General features: G+C 53.9%; 3 pseudogenes; all 3 read left to right on the top strand.

Annotated features, from left to right (window-relative positions):
• The first annotated feature begins 3,628 nt into the window (after positions 1–3,628).
• Positions 3,629–3,747, top strand: LOC112423271 (5S ribosomal RNA; annotated as a pseudogene).
• A 2,053-nt stretch (positions 3,748–5,800) lies between these two features.
• On the top strand, positions 5,801–5,919 carry LOC112423293 (5S ribosomal RNA; annotated as a pseudogene).
• A 5,697-nt stretch (positions 5,920–11,616) lies between these two features.
• Positions 11,617–11,734, top strand: LOC112423297 (5S ribosomal RNA; annotated as a pseudogene).
• The last annotated feature ends 411 nt before the right edge of the window (positions 11,735–12,145 follow it).

The raw sequence follows: 12,145 nt of genomic DNA, 5'->3' as shown, positions 1-12,145 counted from the left end.
TCATGTTTTTTAGTTTTAGTCGAGATGGGATTTCACCGTGTTAGCCATTCTGGTCTGCATCTCTTGACATCGTGATCCACCTGCCTTGGCCTCCCACAGTGCTGGGATTACAGGTGTGATCCACCGCACCTGGCTTGCTGTAGGCTTTTGTGGCTTGCCCCCTCCCTCAATTGCCCCTACTGTCGCCCTGCTTCCCAACCTCCCCTGACTCTGCTCCCCCTTTATCGCCCGCCTACACCCCGCCACAGCCAGGGACCTCCTCCTGGGGGTCCATCACCAAAGCACCTCCGGGCGTCACAATCCCTCCACTCCCACCTTACCGCCGCAGCACTAGGAGCCTGTCTCCAGTCCGGGAGGGCAGGGGGCCGAACCCTAAAGGCATAGGTGCGGGTTCCCTGCTGTTCGCGGTGCCTTCCCGCTCCTCGAATGTCCAGGCAATTCGATTCACTCATCGGGAACTGCCACAACCTTCCAAACTGGGGGAAGGGGTGGGCAGTGGCAGCGGTTGCTGCATATGCCAGCCAAGACCTCAGCTCCAGAACACAGGGGCTGTTTTATCTGGGGGGAAGGACATTGCTTCGCCAGTCACCAGAAAAACAGTGCCTGTGCACCTGGATTCCCATTGCCGCCATCTTCATGTAAACTCCAGTACCAAGGACACTCCACGGACCCAGGCCTCAGGCCCCATGTGCATGCCTGTTTCTCATAGCTCCCACCAAAGGGGAGGGGCACAATCTGCCAATCAAGGGGCCCACCGAATCGCACCAAGAGCACATGGAGGTGCCAACAAAGGAAGCAGCCTATGAAAACCACCTCCAAAGCAAGCAATTAATCCAAGAGAAAACCCGTTACAGAGCTTTGTTGCTCCTCTTGCATGAACGGCCTGGCCACCCTGTTCTGGCCCAGCCCAAGCTCTCTCCACCCTATCCCGGCCTGCTCAAAAGGGCCCTGCCTTAAGGAGCAGGATCCTGGACGCTGGGCCTTGACGCCTCAGAGCACTCCCTGTTCCTAGCAGCCCCGACGTGGTGGAACGTCAGAAACTCGGGAACTGGGGGAATGGCGCAGGCGAGGGGCTCGGGGGTCCTGATCCGAGCCCCGGGCTGGCGGGTGCTGGCTGAAAGCCGGCGCGCATGGCTGGGCCGGTCTCTTTTCTATCTTCCTTTCTTTCCTTCTCTCTCTCTCCCTTCTTTCTTTCTTTTCTTTCTTTCTCTCTTTCTTTCTTTCTTCCTTCTTTCTTTGTTTTCTTTCTCTCTTTCTTTCTTTCCTTCTTCTTTCTTTCCTTCTTTCTTTCCTTTCTTTCTTTCTCTTTCTCTCTTTCTTTCTTCTTTCCTTCCTTTCTTTCGTTCTTTCTATCTTTCTTTCTTTCTCTCTCTCTTCTTTCCTCTTTCTTTCTTTCTTTCTTTCTTTCTTTCTTTCTTTCTTTCTTTCTTTCTTTCTTTCTTTCTTTTCCTTCCTTCCTTCCTTCCTTCCTTCCTTCCTTCCTTCCTTCCTTCCTTCCTTCCTTCCTTCCTTCCTTCCTTCCTTCCTTCCTTCCTTCCTTCCTTCCTTCCTCTCTCTCTCTCTTTCTGTCTGTCTTTCTTTCTTTTTCTCCCAGACGGAGTCTCACTCTGTCACCCAGGCTGGAGTGCAGTGACACGACCTTGCAGCCTCCCGGGTTCATGCCATTGTCCTGCCTCAGCCTCCCAAGCACCTGGGACTACAGGCACCCGTCACCACGCCGGCTCATGTTTTGCAGTTTTAGTAGAGATGGGGTTTCACCGTATTAGCCAGGCTGGCCTAGGTCTCCTGAAGTCGTGATCCACCCGCCTCGACATCCCAAAGTACTGGCATTACAGGCTTGATCCACCACACCCGGCCTACTGTAGGCTTTTGTGGCATCCCCCTCCCTCCCTTCCCCCTACTGTCACCATGCTTCCCAACCTCCCCTGACTCTACTCTCCCTTTATCGCCCACCTACACCCCCACTGCAGTAGGCTGGATCTCCTGCTGGGGGTCCGCCACAAAAGCACCACTGGTCAGCAGCATCCCACTGCTTCCACCTCGCTGCCACCCCGCCAGGGTACCTTCTCCAGCCTGGGAGGGCAGGGGGCCGGACAACAAAGGTGCAGTCGCGGGTTCCCTGCAGTTCGCGGTGCCTTCCTGCTCCCTTAAGGCCCAGGCAATTCAATCCACTCATCTGGCACTGCTGCAATCTTCCAAACTGGGGGAAGGGGCGGGCAAGGAGAGCTGGTGCCACACACGCCAGCCAAGACCTCCGTTCCAGAATACAGAGCCTCTTTTATCTGGGGGAAGGACATTGCTATGCCAGCCACCAGAAAAACCATCCCTGGCACCGGATTCCCATTGACACCAACCTCATGTAAACTAAAATCCCGAGGACATGCCAGAGACCCAGGCCTCAGACCCCATGGGCACACCCATATCCACGGCTCCTGCCAAATGGGTGGGGGCACTCTGCAAATCAAGGGGCCCTCCGCACCGCTCCAAGAGCACAGGGAGGTGCAAACAAAAGAAGGAGCCTATGAAATCCACCTCCAAAGCAAGCAATAAATCCAAGACAAAATCGTTCTCAGTGCTCCATTACTCCTCTCACATCGACGGACTGGCCACCCTGTTCTGGCCCAGCCCAATCCCCCTGTACCCTATCCCAGCCTGCTCAAAAGGGCCCAGCCTACCAGAGCAGGGCGCTTCCTCTACACGGCTTTATCGCTCTCGTTCTCTAGCTCCCTTCACCTCTCTCTTCTGGATTTGCCCCTGCACCTCGCCCTACTTCTGTTGCCTTCCCTCTGTCTCTCTGTCTCTCTCTCTTTCTCTGTTCCTCTCTCTCTGCCTCTCAGTCTGTCTCTTTCCCTCTCCACATCCCCTGTCTTTCTCGATCACTGTATCTCTCTCTCCCTTGGTTTCAGTCTCTCCATCCATCTCTTCCTTGATCTCCTTCAAGCCAATTGTGTGTGCGTGCACGTGTGTGTGAGTGTGTGTGTCTGTATGTGTGCATTTGTGTGTGTGCACGCGCACGTGTGTGTTCCCCCGCACGAGTGCCCAGGTGTGTCTGTGTGTTGGGCTGTGGATTTGCTCCTGGTGGTGGTGGGGTCTGTCTGGGTTTCTCTCAGACCCTCTCACTGGAGATCAGGCTGCTGGCTCTAATGCTGGTCCGGGGCAAAGCAGGGCCATCCCCTAACCCCCACCCCCCACACCCTCTTGACCAGTGGGTGGGTTATGGTCGGGACAAGTGACCATGGTGGGGGCGTTGTGAGAAAAAGGCCATGTGTGACTGGGCCAGATATTCTCCCTTGGCCAGCAGTGACAGCTCTGAGTGGGTGGGGCAACACGGGGCCTCACAGGAGCTCCTGAGTGGCCAGGGATCCAAAAGAATACCTCCACGACAGGGCAGAAGACCGGACAGGGTCCCAGGATCATGGGCCCTGGGCCCTGATGCCTTGGAGCCCTCCCTGTTCTGAGCGGTCCCGACGTGGTGGAAGGTCGAGAGCTCCGGAGCCAGGGGAAGAGCATGGGTGAGCGGCTTGGGGGTCCCGATACAAGCCCGGCGTCCCTGGACTGGCAGTGCCGGTTGGAATCTGGTGGGCATGGCTGGGCCAGGCTCTTGGGGCAGCCATGCGTCTCTGCTGGTGTCTACAGCCATACCACCCTGAAGGTGCCTGACCTCATTTGATCTCAGAAGCTAAGCATGGTCAGGCCTGGTTAGTACTTGCATGGGAGACCACCTGGGAGTACTGGGTGTTATAGGCTTTTTTGCATTCTTTCTTGTCTTCCTTTCTTTTCTCCCTTCCTTCTTTCCTTCTCTCTCTCTCTTCTTTCTTTTCGGTTTTTTCTTTCTTTTTCTCTTTCTTTCTTTCCTTCTTTCTTTTCTTTCTTTCTCTCTCTTCCTTTCTTTCTTTATTTACTTCTTTCTTTCCTTCTCTCTTTCTTTGTTTCTTCTTTCTTTCCTTCATTCTTTCTTTTCTTTCTTTCTCCCTCTCTTCTTTCTATCTTTTCTTTCTCTCTTTCATTCTTTCTTTCTTTCTTCTTTCTTCCCTTCTTTCATTCTTTTCTTTCTTTCTCTCTCCTTCTTACTTTCTTTTTTCTTTCTTCTCCCTTTCTTTCTTTTTCTTTTTTCTTTCTTTCTTTCTCTCTCTCTTTGTTTCTTTCCTCTGTCTTTCTTTCTTTTCTTTTTTCTCTCTTTCTTTCTCCTTTCTTTCATTCATTCTTTCTTTCTTTCTTCTTTCCTACTTTCTTTCTTCCCTTTCTTTCTCTCTTTCTTTTCTTTCTTCATTTCTTTCTTTCACTCTTCCTTCTTTTCTTTCTGTCTTTCTCTCTTTCTTTCATTCTCCCTTTCTTTTTTCTTACTTTCTCTTTCTCTCTCTCTCTTTCTCTTTCTTTCTTTCTTTCTTTCTTTCTTTCTTTCTTTCTTTCTTTCTTTCTTCCTTCCTTCCTTCCTTCCTTCCTTCCTTCCTTCCTTCCTTCCTTCCTTCCTTCCTTCCTTCCTTCCTTCCTTCCTTCCTTCCTTCCTTCCTTTTTCTTCCAAATGCAGTCTCAGTCTGTCACCCAGGCTGTCGTGCAGTGGCGCGATCTTGGCTCACTGCAAGTTCCGCCTCCTGGGTTCACACCATTCTCCTGCCTCAGCCTCGCGGGCAGCTGGGACTACAGGCACCTGCCACCACGCCCGGCTCATGTTCTGTACTTTCAGTAGAGACAGGATTTCACTGTGTTAGCCACGTTGGTCTGGATCTCCTGAGATCGTGATCCACCCGCCTCGGCCTCACATAGTGCTGGGATTACAGGCGTGATCCACTACGATCGGCCTGTTGTAGGCTTTTGTGGCTTGATCCCTTCCTCAATTGCCCCTACTGTCGCCGAGCTTCTCAACCTCCCCTGACTCTACTCACCCTATATCGCCCATCTGCAACCTTGCCACAACCAGGGACCTCTTCCTGGATGTCCGCCACCAAAGCACCACGGGGAGCAGCATCCCACTGCTTCTGCCTCTCTGCTGCCCTGCCAGGAGCCCGACTCCAGACCGGGAGAGCAGGGAACAGGATCCAAATGCGCAGGGACTTGTTCCCTGCCGTTCGCAGTGCCTTCCCACTCCCGGAACGCCCATGTGATTCCATCCACACATTGGGCACTGCCACAACCTTCCAAACTGGGGAAAGGGGTGGGCAGGGGCAGTGGGTGCCACAGACGCCAGCCAAGACCTCCGCTCTGGAAGGCAGGGGCTGCTTTATCCGGGGGAAGGACATTGCTTCACCAGCCACCATTAACACAGTCCCTTTGCACCCGGATTCACATTGCCACCAACTTCTTGTAAACTCCAGTCCTGAGGACATGCCAGAGACCCAGGCCACAGGCCCCATGGGCACGCCCGGTGCCACGGCTCCCACCAAATGGGCCGGCGCACTCTGCAAATCAAGGGGCCCACTGCACTGCACTAAGAGCACAGGGAGGTGACAACAAATGAATGAGCCTACGAAACTCACCTCCAAAGCAAGCAATTAATCCAAGACAAAACCCGTCACAGCACTCCTGAGCAGCCAGGTACCAAAAGAATACCTCCATGACAGGGTGGAGGAATAGATGGGGTCCCAGGATCGTAGGCCCTGGGATCTGACGCCTTGGAGCACTCCCTGTTCAAAGCGAGTGCGACGTGGTCAAGCTTGGGAGTACAGGAGCCGGAGGGAAGGCTGTGGGCGAGCAGCTCGGCGGTCCCGATCCCAGCTCGGCGGCCCGGGGTCAACAGTGCTGGCTGGAAGCTGGCGGGCATGGTTGGGCTGAGCTCTTGGGTCAGCCAGGCGCCTCTGCCGGTGTCTACTACTATACCACCCTGAACGTGCCCGATCTCGCCTGATCTCAGAAGCTGTGCAGGGTCAGGCCTGGTTAGTACTTTAATGGGAGACCGTCTGGGAATACCAGGTGCTGTAGGCTTTTTTGTTTTTTTTCTTTTCCACCTTCCTTTCTTCCTTTCTCTCTCTCCTTTCTCTCTTTCTCTCTCTCTCTCTTCTTTCTTTCTTTCTTTCTTTCTTTCTTTCTTTCTTTCTTTCTTTCTTTCTTTCTTTCTTTCTTTCTTTCTTCTTTCCTTCCTTCCTTCCTTCCTTCCTTCCTTCCTTCCTTCCTTCCTTCCTTCCTTCCTTCCTTCCTTCCTTCCTTCCTTCCTTCCTTCCTTCCTTCCTTCCTTCCTTCCTTCCTTCCTTCTTTTACTTCCAGATGGAATCTCGCTGTGTCACCCAGGCTGGATTGCAGTGGCGTGACCTCGGCTCACTGCAAGCTCCGCCTCTTGGGTTCACACCATTCCCCTTCCTCAGCCTCCTGTGTAGCTGGGACTACAGGTGCCCGCCATGACTCCCCCTCATGTTTTATAGTTTTAGTAGAGACGGGGTTTCACTGAGTTAGCCAGGCTGGTCTGGATCTCCTGACTTCATGATCCACATGCCTTGGCCTCCCAAAGTTCTCGGATTATAGGAGTGATCCACCTTGCCCATCCTGCTGTAGTCTTTTGTGGCTGCCCCCATCCCTCCCTTCCCCCTACAGTCACCATGCTTCCCAACCTCCCCTGACTCTGCTCTCCCTTTATTACCTGTCTACCCCACCGCTGCAACCGTGGACCTACTCCTGGGGGTCCACCACGAAAGCACCACTGGGCAGCAGAATCCCACCACTTCTGCCTCGCCGCCACTCTGCCAGGAGCCAGGGGGCTGGACCCCAAAGGCCCAGGTGTGGGTTCCCTGCCATTCGTGGTGCCTTCCTGCTCCAGGAATGACCGGGTGATTCAATCCACTCATCAGGCACCGCCACAACCTTCCAAACTGGGGGAAGGGGCGGGTAGGGGCAATGGGTGCCACACATGCCAGCCAAGACCTCCACTCCAGAACAAAGGGGCTGCTTTATCCAGGTTAAGGACATTGTTTCGCCAGCTACCAGGAAAACAGTCCCTGTGCACCTGGATTCCCATTGCCACCATCTTCGTGTAAACTCCAGTCCCAAGGACACTCCACAGACCCAGGCCTCGGGCCCTGTGGGCATGCCCATTGCCATGGCTCCCACCAAATGGACTGGCGCCCTCAGCAAATCAAGAGGCCCACCGAACCACACCAAGAGCACATGGAGGTGCCAACAAAGGAAGGAGCCTATGAAACCCGCCTCCAAATCAATCAATTAATCCAAGAGAAAACCCGTCACAGTGCTCCGCTGCTCCTCTTGCATGAACGGCTGGGTCACCCTGTTCTGGCCCAGTCTGAGCCCCCTCCATGCTATCCTGGCCTGATCAAAAGGGCCCTTCCTAAAGGAGCAGAGTGCTCCCTCTCTAAGGCTCTATCGCTCTCACTCTCTAGCTCCCACCCCCTCTCTCTTCTGGGTTTGCCCCAGCACCTCACGATATTTGTGTCGCCTTCCCCCATCTCTCTGTGTCTCTCTCTTTCTCTGTCCCTGTCTCTCTGCCTCTCTGTATGTCTCTTTCCCTCTCCCCATCCCCTGTCTCTCTCAATCACTGTCTCTCTCCCTCCCTCAGTTTCAATCTCTCCATCCACCTCTTTGTTGCTCTCCTTCAAGCCATTTGTGCGTGCGTGCATGTGTGTGTGTGTGTGTGTGTTTCTGTGTGCCTGCACTCGTGAGTGTGTGGGTTCCCATGTGCAAGTGCTTGTGTGTGTCTGTGTGTGGGGTTGTGGATTTGCTTCTGGTGTTGGTGGGGTGTGTCTGGGTTTCTCTCAGTCCCTCTCTCCGGGGATCAGGCTGCTGGATCTAGTGCCAGCCCGGGGAAAAATAGAGCATCCCCCAACCCCCAACCCCCACGCCCTCTTGCCCACCGGCCATTTCTTGGTCGGAACAAGTGACCGAGGTTGGCGTGTTGTGAGAAAAAGGCCACTGGGCCGGCTGTTTGATCTTGGCCAGCCTTGACGGCTCTGGGTGGGTGGGGCAAGAAGGGGGCCTCGCAGGAGATCGTGAGCCACCAGGGATCCAGAAGAATACCTGCGCGACAGGGCAGATGACCGGACAGGGTCCCAGGATCGTGGTCTCTGGGCCCTGACACCTCAGAGCACTCCCTGTTCTGAGCGGGCCTGACGTGGTGAAAGCTCAGGAGCTCGGGAGCTGGGGGAAGGCCGCAGGCGAGCGGCTCGGGGGTCCCGATCCCAGCCACGCGTTCCCGGGTTGGCGCGGCCAGCTGGAAGCTGGCGGGCATGGCTGGCCAGGGCTCTTGAGGCAGCCAGGCGCCTCTGGGCCGTAACACCTTGAACATGCCCAATATCTTCTGATCTCCGAAGCTAAGAAGGCTCGGGCCTGGTTAGTACTTGGATGGGAGACCGCCTGGGAATACCCGGTGCTGTAGGATTTTTTGTTTTCTTTCTTGTCTTTCTTTCTTTTCCACCTTCCTTTCCTCCCTTCTCTCTCTCTTCTTTGTTTCTTTGTTTCTTTGTTTCTTTGTTTCTTTCTTTCTTCCTTCCTTCCTCCTTCTCTTTTGTTCTCTCCTTTTTCTTTCTTCTTTCTTTCTTCTTTTCTTTCTTTCTCTCTCTCTTTCTTAGATTTTTTCTCTATCTTTCTTTCTTTCATCTGTCTTTCTTTTCTTTCTCTTTTTCTTCCATTCTTATTTCTTTCCTCCTTTCTTTCTTTCCTTCTTTCTTCCCTTTCTTTTTCTCTCTCTCTTTCTTTCTTCCTTTCTTTCTTTCTCTCTTTCTTTCATTCTTCCTTTCTTTCTCTCTTTGTTTCTTTCTTTCCCTCTCTTACTCTCTCACTTTCTTTCCTTCTCTCTTTCTTTTTTCTTTCTTTCTTTTCTTTCTTTCTTTCTTTCTCTTTCTTTCTTTCTTTCTTTCTTTCTTTCCTTCTTTCTTTCTTTCTTTCTTTCTCCTTTCTTTCTTTCTTTCTTTCTTTCTTTCTTTCTTTCTTTCTTTCTTTCTTTCTTTCTTTCTTTCTTTTCTTTCTTTCTTTCTTTCTTTCTTTCTTTCTTTCTTTCTTTCTTTCTTTCTTTCTCTTTCAAATGCAATCTCAGTCTGTCACCCAGGCTGTTGTGCAGTGGCACGATCTTGGCTCACTGCACGCTCCGCCGCCTGGGTTCAGGCCATTCTCCTGCCTCAGCCTCCTGACCCCCTGGGACTATAGGCACCCGCCACCTGTATAGGCCCGGCTCATGTTTTGTACTTTCAGTAGAAACAGGATTTCACCGTGTGAACCAGGCTGGTCTGGATTCCTGCCATTGTGATCCACCCGCCTCGGCCTGCTGTAGGCTTTTGTGGCTTGTCCCCTCCCTCATTTGCCCCTACTGTCGCCATGCTTCCCAACCTCCCCTGACTCTGCTCCCCCTATATCGCCCACCTACACCCCTGCCGCAGCCGGGGACCTCTTCCTGGGGGTCCGCCACCAAAGAACCAATGGGCATCTACATCCCACTGCTTCCGCCTTGCCGCCGCCCTGCCAGGAGCCTCGATCTAGACCGGGAGGGCAGGGGGCCGGACCCCAAAGGCGCAGGCGCGAGTTCCCTGCCGTTCTGGTGCCTTCCCACTTCCGGAACGCCATGCGATTCCATTGACACATCGGGCGCTGCCGCAACTTTCCAAACTGGGGGACAGGGTGGGCTGGGGCAGCGGGTGCCACACATGCCAGCCAAGACCTCCGCTACAGAAGGCAGGGGCTGCTTTATCCGGGGGAAAGGCAGTGGCGCGATCTCGGGTCACTGCAAGCTCCGCCTCCGGGGATCATGCCATTTCCCTTGCTCAGCCTCCTCAGTAGCTGAGACTACAGGCACCTGCTGCGACTCTCGGCTCATGTTTTGTAGTTTTAGTGGAGACGGGGTTTCACTGTGTAAGCCAGGCTGTTCTGGATCTCCTGACTTAGTGATCCACAAGCCTCGGCCTCCCAAAGTGCTAGGATTACAGGCGTGATCCACTGTGCCCGGCCTGCTGTAGGCTTTTGTGGCTCCCCCCATCCCTCCCTTCCCCCTACAGTCGCCATGCTTCCCAACCTGCCCTGACTCTGCTCCCACTTTATCACCTGCCTTCACCCCCGCGGCAGCCGGGGACCTCCTCCTGGGCTTCTGCCACCAAAGCACCACCTGGCAGCAGAATCCCACCGCTTCTGCCTCGCCGCCGCCCCGCCAGAAGCCCAGCTCCACCCGGGAGGGAAGGGGGCCAAACCCCAAAGTTGCAGGCGCGGGTTTCCTGCCATTTGCGGTGACTTCCAGCTCCGGGAATGACCAGGCGATTCAATCCACTCATCAGGCACCGCCGCAACCTTCCAAACTGGGGCAAGGGGCGGGCAGGGGCAGCGGGTGCCAGACAGGCCAGTCAAGACCTTCGCTCCAGAACGCAGGGGTTGCTTTATTCGGGGGAGGGACATTGCTTCGCCAGCCACCAGGAAAAGAGTCTCTGTGCACCCGGATTCCCATTGCCACCATCTTCGTGTATCTCCAGTCCCAAGGACAATCCACAGACCCAGGTCTCCGGCCCCCTGGGCACGTCTGTTGCCACAGGTCCCGCCAAACCTGCGGGCACACTCTGCCAATCAAGGGGCGCACCGAACTGCACCAAGAGCAGATGGAGGTGCCAAGAGAGGAAGGAGCCTACGAAACCAACCTCCAAAGCAAGCAATTAATCCAAGACAAAACCCGTCTCAGAGTTCCATTGCTCCTCTTGCATGGACGGCCTGGTTACCCTGTTCTGGCCCACCTCATGCCCCCTCCACCCTATCCCATCCTGCTCAAAAGGGACCTGCCTACCAGAGCAGGGCACTCCCTCTCCATGGCTCTATCTCTTTTGCTCTCTACCTCCCTCCCTCTCTATCTTCTGGGTTTCCCCTGCACCTCCCGCTATTTCTGTTGCCTTCCCTCTGTCTCTCTGTCTCTCTTTCTCTGTCCCTTTCTCTTTCCTGAATCTCAGTCTGAATCTTTCCCTCTTCCCCTCCCCTGTCTCTCTCAATCCCTGTCTCTCTCCCTCCCTCGGTTTCAATCTCTTCATCCATCTCTTCCTTGCTCTGCTTCAAGCCGTTTGTGCGTGTATCTGTGTGTGTGTGTGTCTGCGTGTGTGCGTGTGCCCGTGTGTGGGTTCCAATGTGCCAGCACCCGGGCCTGTCTTTGTGTGGGGCTGTGGATTTTCTCCTGGTGGTGGTGGGGTGTGTCTGGGTTTCTCTCAACCCCTCCCACCAGGGATCAGGCTACTGGATCTAGTGCCAGCCAGGGTCAAACAGGATAATCCCCCAACATCCAACGCCCCACACCCTCTTGCTGACAGGCCGGGACTTGGTCGGGACAAACGACCATGGTAGGGTCATTCTGAGAAAAAGGCCACGTTGGCTGGGCTGGCTGTTCAGCCTTGGCCAGCCCTAAGGGCTCTGTGTGGGTGGGGAAAGAGGGGACCTCACAGGAGCTCCAAAGCGGCCAGGGATCCAAAAGAATACCTCCGTGACAGGGCGGAGTACTGGATGGCATCCCAGGATAATGGGATCTGGGCTGTGACACTTCAGAGCACTCCCTGTTCCGACCGGGCCCGACGTGGTGGAAGCTCGGAATCTTGGGAGCCAGGGGAAGGCTGCGTGCAAGCAGCTCGGGGCTCCTGATCCGAGCCCTGAGTCCCCGGGCTGGCGGTGCCGGCTGGAAGCTGGCAGACATGGCTAGGCCGGGCTCATGGGGCAGCCAAGAGCCTCTGTGATGTCCATACCACCCTGAACTCGCCCGATCTCGTCTGATCTCAGAAGCTAAGCAGGGGCGGGTCTGGTTAATACTTGGATGGGAGACCGCCCGGGAATATCGGATGCTACAGGCTTTTTTGCTTTCTTTCTTTCTTTTCTATCTTCCTTTCTTCCCTTCTCTCTCTCTCTTTCTTTCTTTCTTTCTTTCTTTCTTTCTTTCTTTCTTTCTTTCTTTCTTTCTTTCTTTCTTTCTTTCTTTCTTTCTTTCTTTCTTTCCTTCCTCCCTCCCTCCCTCCCTCCCTTCCTTCCTTTTCTTTCTTTCTTTCTTTCTTTCTTTCTTTCTTTCTTTCTTTCTTTCTTTCTTTCTTTCTTTCTTTCTTTCTTTCTTTCTTTCTTTCTTTCTTTCTTTCTTTCTTTCTTTCTTTCTTTTCTTTCTTTCTATCTCTCTCTCTTTCTTTCTTACTTTTTCTTCCAAACGGTGTCTCACTCTGGCACACAGGCTGCAGTGCTGTGGTGGGATCTCAACTCACTGCAAGCTCGGCCT

This window comes from Macaca nemestrina, unplaced genomic scaffold (genome assembly GCF_043159975.1).
Source record: "Macaca nemestrina isolate mMacNem1 unplaced genomic scaffold, mMacNem.hap1 Scaffold_522, whole genome shotgun sequence".
Taxonomy (NCBI): Eukaryota; Metazoa; Chordata; class Mammalia; order Primates; family Cercopithecidae; genus Macaca; species Macaca nemestrina.
Note: the sequence above shows the minus strand (reverse complement) of the source record. Positions and strands in the feature narration are given on the sequence as shown.